The sequence below is a fragment of the Rattus norvegicus genome, chromosome 1 (assembly GCF_021556685.1).
Source record: "Rattus norvegicus strain SHRSP/BbbUtx chromosome 1, alternate assembly SHRSP_T2T, whole genome shotgun sequence".
Classification (NCBI taxonomy): Eukaryota; Metazoa; Chordata; class Mammalia; order Rodentia; family Muridae; genus Rattus; species Rattus norvegicus.
In genome coordinates this window covers 256,013,922-256,028,167 of record NC_141534.1, presented here as the reverse complement: position 1 = coordinate 256,028,167, position 14,246 = coordinate 256,013,922, and the positions used below count along the sequence as shown (strand labels likewise).

General features: G+C 41.5%; 1 pseudogene; it reads right to left on the bottom strand.

Moving 5' to 3' along the window:
• Positions 1–2,176: 2,176 nt before the first annotated feature.
• On the bottom strand, positions 2,177–2,469 carry Cstb-ps1 (cystatin B, pseudogene 1; annotated as a pseudogene).
• Between the last annotated feature and the right edge of the window lie 11,777 nt (positions 2,470–14,246).

The following is a 14,246-nucleotide window of genomic DNA, read 5'->3' as shown; positions in this document are numbered from 1 at the left end:
GTGACTGGGAATCACCAGGTACAGGGCGGCTCATCACATCTCCAAAGCCCCGCCCCTGTAGTGTGACCAAATATGGAAAGAGCCAATCAAAGACGTTAATGCAGTTGGCAGGTCAGGACCCAGTACATGTTCACTACAAAAAGATAGAGTGACCTATGCATCACTTCAGTTTGAACTTGGTTAAGAGTTCACAGAGATGTTAAATACCCGTTCCTCTGATTTTTGTTTTGGTTTGGTTTTTGAGACCAGGCTTCTCTGTGTAGCTCACACTGTCCTGGAACTCACTCTGTAGACTAGGCTGGCCCCAGACTCACAGAGATCCACCTGCCTCTGCAAGAGGGATCTCCTAAATTCTGGGATTAAAGGCATGTATCACCATGCCTGGCTCCTCTGAGTTTTTGTTTCAGAACTTATATTAAACATAAAATATGCTTTAAAGTAATATAAACCTTGTTTGAAAAGGTCAAGTTATACAAAAATGCAAAAGCATTGTGAACCAATGAGCCTAATCTGAGCAGTAAAATGTTAATTTTTTATTGGCTGGATTTGGTAGTCTTTCTTTTATTTTCTAATTGTTGCGGTTTTTTTTTATTTTCTCATAATTATCAAGTGTTATTTGTGTAATGGCATTTAAAGGTGCATAACATAAAATTTATCATCTTGACTCATTCTAAGTATAGAATTCAGCAGTGCTAAGTGTTAACCAATTTCTAGAACTTTTTACCTTGCAAAACTGAAATTTTATGCCAACTGTGCATGGTCCCTCTCCCTCCAGCAAAGACATGTTGCTTTGTTGGTAATTTAAACAACTTGTTCTTTTGCTTTTTGTTGTTTTGTTTTGGGGACAAGGTCTCAATGTGGAGCTCTGGAACTCACTTTGTGGGTCAGGCGGGTCTGGAACTCACAGAGGTCTGCCTGCTTCTATCCTCCGAGCACCACCGCGCCTGGCTTAAATTCTTGCTTATTCGAGAAAGATGTTATGAATGAGCTTTTCTACTCAGCTTCAGAATTAAGTCTGTGTTTGTGTTGATTGCAAAAACGGTTCTACAGAATCCTCCACTCTATGGCGTTTGCCACATCAGCAGGCAAGTCTCAGGTTTCTTCAGGTGCTTTAATTAAAACGAGATCTTTGTATATGGGAAACGTGTCCAAAGCAAAATGTTTAAAATTTTAGAAGATATTCAGCACATCACATTTTCATTTTCTGCTAGCACGATATGACGTAAAAATGGGGAAAACGTTTTCTTTTTCTAAACCGAGGGGTTTGCTGCATTTGTCATAGTCCTGAGCCAGAAAGGACAGTGGTACCCAACAGAGGCCTTTAAACTCAGTAGATACTGTGATGACTGACAGAGACCCAGCCAGGTATCCAGGGATGGTTCCATTCTAGACTTTAGAACAGTGCTAATTCAGCTAAAAAAAAAGTTGAGTGTGTCAATAAATTTCTGAAATGGTGATAAATTATGGCCATGAAAATTTCACAACTCTTCCCAGAAAGAAGAAGGCAAATTCTTTGAATGACTGAGTTTGCTCTGACAAGGAAAATGCGGCAAAAACAATGCCAGGTAAATTATCAAGCCCCAGCCCAAGAGCTCACATGTCTTTCTTTTGCCTTCATTTCATTTCCTGACGTTTTATACCGTGACAGGGACCTAACTACCAAAAGATTAGATACCGAGTGGAAAACAGCTCGAACAGAGAGAGATTGCGAAATTCATCCCAACTACTCTGGCTGTGGTCCAAGATTGCGACTGACACCTTCCAGACCATCACCCCAGGTGACTTTCCAGGTGGATGCTGACCCAAGGGCAATTCCAGGAGAACCAGAGCAATCACCCAAACACCAGCAGAATTCTGTGGAACAGTCAGATGCTGTTCTAAGCCACTAAGAAATTAAGCTGCTCTTCTGCACTGATACTTTTAATATCTTAGCATAGTTGGGGTTTTTGTTTTGTTTGTTTGTTTGTTTTTGTTTGTTTTAGTCTCTAGAATATATATTTAGAGAGGTCATATAAGAGTTTTCTGAAAATAATTATTTGGAAAGAAACAAAATACAACGCGGTTTGGGAGTCACAAAAGAAGCCGCTGGACTCCATCTCCACCAAAGAGGGGTGTTTATTTCGTGGTCCCAAACACAGATTCAGAAGGTAGAGTACTTGGCGAAGGGGCTGAATAATCAGAAGCAGGTTAGCTCATCGTGTTTTTCTTTGTTGGTATGGTAAGAAAATGGCGTCAAAGGCTCGTTTTCATGAGGGAGGGGTTCAAACACCCTCAAGTGTACACATTTATCTCGACCAGCATCAACCTTGATGTAGAAGTTGCTGCCGGCCACTACCTGTCTCTTGAAGGACGGGGCTTTAAAGACATTGAACTTCTGATTGACTTTCTCTTCAAGCCAGACTTCACCTTGTCGGCGATCTCCTGCGTCTCGGCTGTGTCCGACTTTGTGGCAGATGGCCCGCCACACATCTTCTTGGCAGCAGTGGTTGGACTATCACAGAGAAGCTAAGGAGAGAGCCAACCGGGTTTTTTGTTTTCCTTTTTTTTTTTTTTTTTTTTAATGTTGGCCATTGACCCTCTAAATCATTTAAATGAGCTATAGCTAGCCGGAAAGTTCCTGCCAAACCAGACATTACTCATTTTAGTTTTAGGGTTCCTGGGATTGGTAACAGAGGGTTCTTGCTACCAAGCATGTCAACCTGAATTCAACTCCTGGAACCCATCAGGCAAAGGGAGAGCGCAGGTTGATGTCTATACGCAGATGAGGGCTGGCACAAGTTAAGCCGAGGCCTGTATTTGGACAGTGAGAAAGTGGGGCAGGCACAGAGTTTTAGTAAGGGGAGAGGAAAGAAAAAGAAAGAAAGAACCAAAATGGAGGCAGAGAAGGACGACCCAGATCCGAGTGTCTTAAATGGCCATAGGTAGTTATGAATATTTCTTTTTTTTTTTTTCTATTCTTTTTATTTTCAGAGCTGGGGACCGAACCCAGGGCCTTGCGCTTGCTAGGCAAGCGCTCTACCACTGAGCCAAATCCCCAACCCCTGAATATTTCTTAAGGGATGGATTTCTGTAGGTCAATTTATCTTATCTGGGTGGGCGGTTTGTATCTTTATCAATTGGTTGTGAGTTTATTGTGTGGATGAATCGTGGGTTGAGAATTTAATATATAAATCTGATTGCTAAATTACAGCATATTGAGTCTTGATTTTAACGGGTTGCTGGGAGTTTATACCATAACTATTAGGGGACAGACACTGGTGATGTAAACAGAGTTGAGGCAGAGAGCGGCTGTTGGGATGATTTTACTGGGCTGCAGGGAATGTGAGCACAGTTCTTGGCAGAGAGCCAGCAGGGAGAGGGCAGCCACAGCATGTGGCCGACCCGGGGCACAGAGACCTCTGGGGACAGAGAATAGCTGGGGGTAGTGTGGCATGGTGCCATAGAGCCGGCCGCCATTGAGATGAAAATACCCCACAGATGCTATGTGGCCCTATGGTGTGGCAATAGCACAGGATAAAAGATTCCATTTTTAAATAATTACCGCAACGGGAAAGAAGCATCTATGGCAAGTATTCCTCTGATTTCCACGCACTCACTCACGCGCATGCACACATGACATAAATAAATATGGTTTTCTTGTTAGCATATGCCATTTGCCCAATGCAAAAGGTTTCGTCACGAGACGTTTGCAAGGACACACAACGTACCTTGGTCATGTTCATCCATCCTTCAGGGGTCTGTGTGTCCTATCCTTTGATTGCTTCCTTTTTGCCTCAAATAGGACCCTACTTTTGTTTTGTTTTGTTTTGTCTTAGGACTCTATTTTTATGTGTTTAAAATTTAAATCTAGATTACTTATCTGAGAGAAAACATGTGGTATTGTCTTATTTTACCTAACACTTCCCTAAGTGTTCTCCCCGCAGTTTCAAATTTTCCTACTTTCCATTAAAGCTCCCTGACCCATTTTGAATTAATGTTTTATACAGGATGAGACATAATGCTCTGGTTTCTTTCTTCTCCACAGGGACGTCTAATATTCCCAGAGCCATTTGTTGAGGAGACTGTCTTTCCTTCGCTGTATGGTTTTAGCACCTTTGTCATGACGGCTATAACTTGATGGGTCTATCATTGGTCTAAGAATCTGTTTCTATACCAATACGGTTGTGGTTCTGTCACTGTTGCTCTCTGATAGAACTTTAAGTCATGTATTAGGGCATTTCCAGCGTTTCTCTGCTCAGGATTGCTTTAGCTGTTTGACACTTTTTTGGTGCCTTCTTGTTATTTTTTCCCTTTTCTATGAAGATTTTTATGGCAATTTTGATGAGTTTTGCGCCGAGTCTGTAGATCGTTCCTTGGTGACATTACCATTTCACAATATTAAATTGTGCTAATTATGCTAACTCATTATTTACGTTTTGAAGCTTTATTGAGTTTTTGTTTGTTTTGTTTTTACCTGCTTGTTAGACTATTCTTAGATTTGGAAGGTTCTTTGAGGCTAATATGAATGAAAATGTTTCATTTCTTCCTTAGCATTTTTGTGACTAGCACACAGAGACGCTTCTGGGGGTTTGATTTAGTTTGTGTTAGTGCTAGTTTAAGACAGGGTTTCACTAAATAGCTCTGGCTCACAGAGACCTGCCTGCCTCTGCCTCTCCGGTGAAGGACTTGAAGGGAAGCAGCACCACACCCAGCCTGCTCCTGGTTCACTTTGTGTGTTGTGTTGTCCTTGTGCTTTGCTGATGATCCTTAGTGCTCCTCAGATCTAAGTTTCTAATGGAATCCTTAGGGCGTGGTTAAGTATAGGATCATGTGATCTGCAAGCAAGAATACTAAGACTTCTTCCTTTCCTATTTGTCTCTGTCCTGTTTCTTTCAGTTGCCTTATTGCTCTGGCTAGGAACCCAAGAGTGAACAGCCTCAAACTTGAGAGAAATGCTTTGAAGCATTCCTCCATTTTGTAGAATGTTGGCTCTCAGGTTGGTCTACGCAGCCTTTGCTGTGTTGTGGTACAATCTTATTCCCGAATTTCTCCCCAATTTTTATCATTGTAAAAGTAACGTTTATATTTTATAACCTAATTGTGGTCTCAAAGGCTTACTGCTGAAGAAGCTCATCTATCCTAGCTCTTTCTGAACTCTGGCTGGCTGGTTCAACTCAGCCGTTCCGGCCCAAACACCTCTCCAAGCTGACTGAATCAGTCTAGCTTTTCTCAGCTTCTCACTGAATTGCTGCTCAGCATGTTCTCAAACTAACTCTGGCAATTTGTTCTAATCTCCTGGCTCCTTTTCTTCTGGCTTCAACTGCCTCTGCTGCTCTGCATTGAATGGCATGAACTCAGGAACGAACTCAACTCCACTGAACCCCACTCACTGTACTGACTCCCAACTGACTCTTGTAGGATGATGTCATTATTCAGCAAGGCGGGTCCAGGATAAGGTATACCCTATCATTGGGTGAGAAGGAAGGGTAGGCAGAGAAAAGTCTAGGAAGGAGGGAGGAGGAAGAGGAGCGAGGAAGGAAATCAGGATGGAGACAACAGAGCAGGATGATCCAGATCCAGGGATTGGGTCCATTTTGTCTTGTCTAGGTGGGCAGTTTAAATCTTCATTAATTGGCAGTGAATTTGTTGTGTGGATCTATTGTGCATTGGGAATTTAACATGTAAATCTAATTGCTAAATTATAAGTTTCTGGAACTTTGATTTATCGGGCTAAAGAGGATAGTGTGTAAAAGAAATGGCTTAGAGGCAGTTGGAGTGTGCGATTCCATTGCCTGCGTGTGAATGTGCAAGGGCCCGCAGAACGAGATGTGATGTGGTGTGTGTGTGTGTGTGTGTGTGTGTGTGTGTGTGTGTGTGTGTGTGTGCCAGGCATGGTAACTACCTAGGGAACTGCATGGAGACTGCAGCTAAAAGGGAGACAACTGGGAGAAGGCAGCTTGCAGACCGTGTGAGCAGTTGCAGCTCTCGGGAACTGATAGAAAACATTCCTTTTTAATCATGCTGCAATGACTTTCAACTGATTGAACACAACTTGTGGCTGGAGAGATGGCTCAGCGGTTAAGAGCACTGACTGTTCTTCCAAGGGTCCTGAGTTCAATTCCCAGCAACCACGTGGTGGCTCACAACCATCTGTAATGAGATCTGATGCCCTCTTCTGGTGTGTCTGAAGACAGTGATAGTGTACTTATAAATAAATAAATCCTTAAGAAAAAGGCCTGGCCTGATTGAACGCAACTCAACTGAACCCCACTCACTGAACTGCCCTCCAATTATATGTTACTTTCAAACATGGCTGCCCCCATCTACAACTTAACCTTACCTACATTGGGATTAAAGGTGTGTACTAAGAGCGTGTCTGTATTCCAGTCAGAGGGGTTAAAGGTATGCCGTTCCAGAGAGATCATACAGAACTAGGTCTTTGGGTGTGATCCCTTGTCAGAACAACCATGTTATTGGATTAAAATTCCTCTACATATCATGAAGGGATATTGAATTTTTTCAGGGTCTTTAAAAAAAATCTATTAAGATAATCAAACGATTTCTGTCCCTGAGTCTATTCATACCCTCTATTACATTTATTGATTTGTGTATGCTGAGACTTCTTTACATCTTTGAATAAAGCCAGCTTGATTCTGGCATGTGATGTGTTATAGAGTTTGGTTAAGGTGTTTTATTAAGAGATTTGTGTCTACATCATGGAAATTAAACTACAACTTTGTGGCTGTGTCCTTATCTGTTTTTTTTTTAAAGATTTATTCATTTATTATATATAAGTACACTATAGCTGCCTTCAGATACACCAGAAGAGGGCATCGGATCTCTTTACAGATGGTTGTGGGGGTTGGGGATTTAGCTCAGCGGTACAGCACTTGCCTAGCAAGCACAAGGCCCTGGGTTCGGTCCCCAGCTCCAAGAAAAAGGAAAAAAAAAAAAAATACAGATGGTTGGGAGCCACCATGTGGTTGCTGGGAATTGAACTCATGACCTCTGGAAGAGCAATCGGGTGCTCTTAACCGCTGAGCCATTTCTCCAGCCCCAAACTAAAGAATCTTTTTTTTTTTTTAAATTTAGAGAATACTTTATTAGTTTTTGTAATCAAACCCACGTAGATAAGACCTTACATATTTAATACAGTGTGTTACCCCTGTACAAATGGAAAAAACTTAAGTTCAACATTTCTAGACCAATATGGCTGTTAATTTCTGTACAGTGCCAACTCAATACAGTAAATGGGGATACTTTTTTCCAAAGTTGACAGCACAGCTAAAGTTTCAAAAAATTCAAATTATATATCTGTATATATATATTCATATTTATATAAAAAGACCAATAATAGCAGTGTGTTATGCATCAACAGCAGCAACAGCTTTTCCAGGTTCTGCTGTCATCTGAACAAAACTGTAGAGACATCCAGCACACTCCATTAAAAAAAAAAAAGTAAAAACAAAACCCGAGAAAACAGCACAGTTCTGTTACTCTTGTGGTACCTGGCACCATTTTTTTTTAAATTAACTTCTCAATCATCATCTGGAAAGAAAACATTCTGAGCAACATCATTAAAAACAGCTCTGATAAAGCACGGTCACTACTACGTATCATAAAGCAGGTACAAGCTATTTTACATCCACAGAGGTATGATACAGTACTGTCCTACATCTATAATACTAGAGGATACAATTTAAAAGGCATTATTTGAGACTTGATTCTACTTTTCCAGCAGAGGGCCCAAAGGATGGTGTGACACAGCTTTGTAAAGAAACATACTCTAGACAGGATTTCCTTTCACTAGTGGCACAGTTCTAAGGATTCATTCTCTCCATGAATGTCAGCTAAAACCGTTATTAAAAAAATGAAATATCCCTAAAACAAAACCGTATAACCACCGATTCACATGAAGATGACCTAGTGGAGACAAGCTGGACCTCACCTTACCAACAAGCTATCAAATCTGTTATGTTTAAACAGTGAGACCTCCAAGGAAGGAGATGCCAAGTAGTGCTTCAAAGCTTCGGACCACAATCAAACACAGCATCCTTTTCAACAGAAGCAGAAGCTCATCTGAATATGCTCAAGGATGCTGACATCAACATTTAATCATCTCCTCACTCATCCAGGAAGAAGGGGAGATCAGTTACTACTGTACTTTATTGTGTTCAACCAAATCACCATGTTACAAAAATAGCAAGCTGCCATAATAAAAATAAGGCTCCTCTATCCAGCACCAGATAGCATCATTTTACTTTCAAGCCTAGAAATTGCACACTTGTATATAAACCAACCGAAGATGAGGATTGAGAGTTCATCTTGGTGGATTTTTCCTTTGATGAATATGAAGTGTCCTTCCTTATCTTTTTTGATGACTTTTAATTGAAAATTGATTTTATTTGATATTAGAATGGCTACTCCAGCTTACTTCTTCTGACCATTTTCTTGGAAAGTTGTTTTCCAGCCTTTCACTCTGAGGTAGTGTCTGTCTTTGTCTCTGAGGTGTGTTTCCTGTAGGCAGCAGAATGCAGGGTCCTCATTGCGTATCCAGTTTGTTAATCTATGTCTTTTTATTGTGGAGTTGAGGCCATTGATGTTGAGAGATATTAAGGAATAGTGATTATTGCTTCCTGTTATATTCATATTTGGATGTGAGGTTATGTTTGTGTGCTTTTCTTCTCTTTGTTTTGTTGCCAAGATGATTAGTTTCTTGCTTCTTCTAGGGTATAGCTTGCCTCCTTATGTTGGGCTTTACCCTTTATTATCCTTTGTAGTGCTGGATTTGTAGAAAGATATTGTGTAAATTTGGTTTTGTCATGGAATATCTTGGTTTCTCCATCTATGTTAATTGAGAGTTTTGCAGGATACAGTAACCTGGGCTGGCATTTGTGTTCTCTTAGGGTCTGTATGACATCTGTCCAGGATCTTCTGGCCTTCATAGTTTCTGGCGAAAAGTCTGGTGTGATTCTGATAGGTCTGCCTTTATATGTTACTTGACCTTTTTCCCTTACTGCTTTTAATATTCTTTCTTTATTTTGTGCGTTTGGTGTTTTGACTATTATGTGACGGGAGGTGTTTCTTTTCTGGTCCAATCTATTTGGAGTTCTGTAGGCTTCTTGTATGCCTATGGGTATCTCTTTTTTTTAGGTTAGGGAAGTTTTCTTCTATGATTTTGTTGAAGATATGTACTGGTCCTTTGAGCTGGGAGTCTTCACTCTCTTCTATACCTATTATCCTTAGGTTTGATCTTCTCATTGAGTCCTGGATTTCCTGTATGTTTTGGACCAGTAGCTTTTTCTGCTTTACATTATCTTTGACAGTTGAGTCAATGATTTCTATGGAATCTTCTGCTCCCGAGATTCTCTCTTCCATCTCTTCTATTCTGTTGGTGAAGCTTGTATCTACAGCTCCTTGTCTTTTCTTTTGATTTTCTATGCCCAGGGTTGTTTCCATGTGTTCTTTCTTGATTGCTTCTATTTCCATTTTTAATTCCTTCAACTGTTTGATTGTGTTTTCCTGGAATTCTTTCAGGGATTTTTGTGTCTCCTCTCTATGGGTTTCTACTTGTTTATTTATGTTTTCCTGGAATTCTTTCAGGCATTTTTGCAATTCCTCTCTGTAGGCTTCTACTTGTTCTCTAAGGGAGTTCTCCACGTCTTTCTTGAAGTCCTCCAGCATCATGATCAAATACGATTTTGAAACTAGATCTTGCTTTTCTGGTGTGTTTGAATATTCCATGTTTATTTTGGTGGGAGAATTGGGCTCCGATGATGCCATGTAGTCTTGGTTTCTGTTGCTTGGGTTCCTGTGCTTGCCTCTCGCCATCAGATTATCTCTAGTGTTACTTTGTTCTGCTATTTCTGACCGTGGCTAGACTGTCCTATAAGCCTGTGTGTCAGGAGTGCTGTAGACCTGTTTTCCTGTTTTCTTTCAGCCAGTTATGGGGACAGAGTGTTCCGCTTTCGGGAGTGTAGTTTTTCCTCTCTACAGGTCTTCAGCTGTTCCTGTGGGCCTGTGTCTTGAGTTCACCAGGCAGGTTTCTTGCAGGGGAAAAGTTGGTCCTACCTGTGGTTCCAAGGCTCAAGTTTGCTCGTGGGGTACTGCCTAAGTCCTCTCCGCGGCGGCAGCAACCGGGAAGATCTGCGCCACACTTTCCGGGAGCCTCCGTGCACCAGGGTTCCAGATGACGTTTGGTGTTTTCCTCTGGCGTCTGGATGTACGCAGAGTGCAGTCTCTTCTGGTTTCCCAGGCGTGTCTGCCTCTCTGAAGGTTTAGCTCTCCCTCCCACGGGATTTGGGTGCAGAGAACTGTTTACCCGGTCTGTTTCCTTCAGGTTCCGGCGGTGTCTCAGGCGCAGGGGTCCTGCCGCTCCTGGGCCCTCCCCTACGGGAACCCAGAGGCCTTATACAGTTGCCTCTTGGGCCAGGGATGTGGGCAGGGGTGGGCAGTGTTGGTGGTCTCCTCTGCTCTGCAGCCTCAGGAGTGCCCACCTGATCAGGCGGTGAGGTCTCTCCAAAACTAAAGAATCTTACAGCAGCTAATGGCTCAGTCGCTAGAAGCATTCGCCACAGGTGCAAAGCCTGATGGGTAAAAGCCTGGCCACCCTTATCTGTTTTTGACATGAAGGAATACTGGCTTTGTATAGTAAATTTCATCAGTCATTTTCCCCCCCTTTAGTTACAGGGACTCAAACAGGGTCTTGCTCGTGCATAACAAGCGCTTTCTTTACCAGGGTGCCACATCCCATCTAACTACTTTTTAATACAAGAATGAATGGGTACGTGGATAGAATTGGAAGGGTGTGTTATGGTGACCCCCAACCCCCATAGCTGTAGCCATTTTGTTCCATGCCTGCCAGCCATTTCCTATTGTTGCTGTAGCATGCCTGCCAGTCACTGACACAGAGAAGTGACTAGGCTCAGAGCAAGGACATGCTGACCACACACCCTGTTTTGTTCTGAATGTCCTGAATGTTCTCTATGAGGTTTGCTTATCTTAAGAAATTCCACAAAGTTTTACAGAGGACCCATCAAATCCAAGGTCAATATGAACTGTTATGTCTGAAATATCTTGAGTCAGAGCTGACCCCCGGGTGGCACTTCCTGTACCTGTGTATGAACACATTGTGGTTTTTGTGGTTTTATCCTGTATGAGGTGACAGAAAAGATACCTATTGTCATAGTTCAGAAAATTCTGAGCTGTGTTCTTGATCTGACCAGTTTCAGAGTGTATGTTCAATAAACAATTCTTGCCTAACTGAGGTCAGTGTCCGTATGGTTTGTGTGGACAGTCCTGAACCCCAGCAGGCACTTCTATGCTGAAAACTCGTGACATTGGGAGCCTGTGGGAATTAGATCACCATTGCTAACGGAGGTTCTGTTTATCCACAGGTCGGTGAGGCCTAGAGGAAATTGGGCTTTAATAAAAAGGAAACAGAAGCTCAGCATTTTCTTTTCTTTTCTTTCTTTCTTTCTTTCTTTCTTTCTTTCTTTCTTCCTCCCTTCCTTCCTTCCTTCCTTCCTTTCTTTCTTTCTTTCTTTCTTCCTTTCTTCCTTTCTTCCTTTCTTCCTTTCGAAGAACATTAGCATAGTTTATTGACAACAACAGCAATGCCACTAAACTTATAAAATCTTACTTCAAAGGCAAATCACATATTTCCTCATGAATCACTGGGGTAAACGTAGGACGTGGACCATTGGGCCCCAAGTTCCTTCAGTAAAGTTGTTTCCTTTTTTGGATTGGAGACCTTATATAAAAACAGTCTCATCGTAACTATGAAGGAAGACCAAAGGAACCTTCAGAACTAAGAATTTAGCAGGGCCAGGCTTTATCAATCCCTTAAAATGGCCTTTGTCTCTCAGGTTCAGGGAAAAGACTATCTTTGTCTATCTTTGTGGTAGAAAAGCTCCAATACTGGGCCCAGTCCCAGCTCAAATCCAGCACATGTGTATTGGCATTCCTTTCTGACACTCAAGACTTAGCTTAACAGGGTTGATGTCATCAGGATGAATTAATCAGTTTTCTATAAAGGCAGAGGAAGGTAAACTACAAACTCAGGAGTTACTTTTACCATCCGACATTTCAAAGCTAACAATCTAGTTAAAGACTGTTGTCAGCTCGGATGTTTAAAGCCACACTTCCTAAAGTGTGTCAGGACTAAGTTAATCAGTAAGAGAGTAGAAGCAATTGCGACAGACTCGGAATGTCATGCCAAGGTCTGGGATGGCCCTCGGTAACCCCTCACGCTCTGCAGCATTCCCAAGACATTACCGAATCTTTTTGGCGAGTTCAAACACTTTCTCAAACCGCAAAACGAAGAGTAGAGAAGTGTGAAGCCCTGCGCTCTTAGAGCAGGCAAACTTTGGAAGACCTCGCTCCTCGCTTTAGGATTGGACTTACACGTCCACTAAAGCTAACGCTAATGTAATAAACCTGTCAGCCGGATGCTCTGGCAATCTTTTAATCTCTGTAAAATTAAAAAACAAAAGTGCGCCTATACTTTTTATTGAAGAGTTCAAAGTATGTTTTGGTTGAGGTCTTTGAGAAGCTAAGAAGGACTCTGGCAGTCTCCAGATGGAAAAGAGAGCCGTTAGGCACCATTCTCCCCAGGTTTCTTCCGAAATGAAGGGCTCCGATTTGGTAGAACAAATCCTTCAGTTTAACGACCGTTACTAAGCAAACGTTAAAGCAAGGGAAGTTATCACAGAGATCCCTAATCTTCTGTGAGTGTTTGAGGTCTCAGTAAACAGTGTTTCTCTAGCTGTGCTTCAGCGAAATATGAGGCGACTTTGTAAGGTACAGAAGCCAAGGAAACACTAAGATCGCCCACAGTTTGGGTTCTGGAACACTGATCGCTATTTTTCCACATTATCTATATAGTAGTCTTCCTCAAGAGAAGACTAACTGTAGTGATAAAAGGTAAAGAAAATCCACTGGAGTAGAAGTTTCATCGGGTACCAGTATAAGAAGGTATAAATGAAGTTGGTTTAATACAACACTGACTTTTGGCTTGACTACACTTTAAAAAAAAAATCACAAGCTACTGCTGTTTATTTTATGTTAAGAGAAGAAGGCAAGGATTATGTGAAAACAAAAAATCCTCAGAAGTCGGGCTGGAGAGACGGCTTGGCAGTTTAGAGCACTGACTGCTCTTCCAGAGGTCCTGAGTTCAAATCCCAGCAACCACATGGTGGCTCACAGCCATCTGTGATGGGATCTGACGCCCTCTTCTGGTGTGTCTGAGGACAGTTACAGTGTACTCATATAAAGAAAATAAATAAATCTTAAAAAAAATTCTCAGAAGTCTATCAGGAAAGATACTCCAAAAAATCTGAAATAATATAAAACCAAATTATCAAGCCATGACCCAAAAGTTAAATCGAGCAGGCGCTGTTTTGTTAAAATAAAATACTTCAATGGACTTGGAGCCAAGAATGCTTTTTATAAAATGTGAAGAATATTCAGTGAGAATGCTTGCTTGATTTTCTCTTTTATCCCACAAACTGCCATAATTTATATGGCCCCTTATCCTGCCCCCCATCAAAAGTTGTCTAATGACAGAAGAGGGCCACTGTAACAGTTTTTTTTTTAAATCTCTCTCAGAAAGAGAGTGAAAAAAAAAGAAAAAAAATCGACATTCGATGGTGTTCTGGAGAACTCAAATTCACGTCTGCCTAATTTCCAGGCCTTGCGTGGGGCTCAGAGTCTACAGCAACGGCCAGACACACAACCCTGGACTCTTCTGCTGTTAGAATTTAGCAAGGGCCAAGGAAAGTAGGTCCATGTGTTATTGTAAATTTATTAAAGTTGACAGACTGCATAGAACCAAGAAAGAGTGTAAACCATGAGTTTTCTGTATTAATACCATACAATTATAGAGTCATTAGATACAAGAGTTATAATGATGGATATTGAGATGAAGGGAAGCTAAACATTTATGGGAACAGAGTTTATAGAAAATCCCTGCACCTTTAATTCAATTTTGCTGTGAACTAAAATTGCTCTAAAAGAGATTTTTTTGAAAGGACGCTCCTTTTAAGGTGTTTATTTATTTCATGTATTTGAGTGCTTACTCTCTTCATTTACACATATAGCTGCATGATAGAGGAAGGCTTCAAGCAGAGGAGGGCATCAGATCCCATGACAGATGGTTGTGAGCCACCATGTGGTTGCTAGGATTTGAACTCAGGACCCTGGAAGTGTAGCCAGTGCTTTGAATCATTGAACCATATCTCCAGCCCATAAGTGCAAATTTTTAAAAA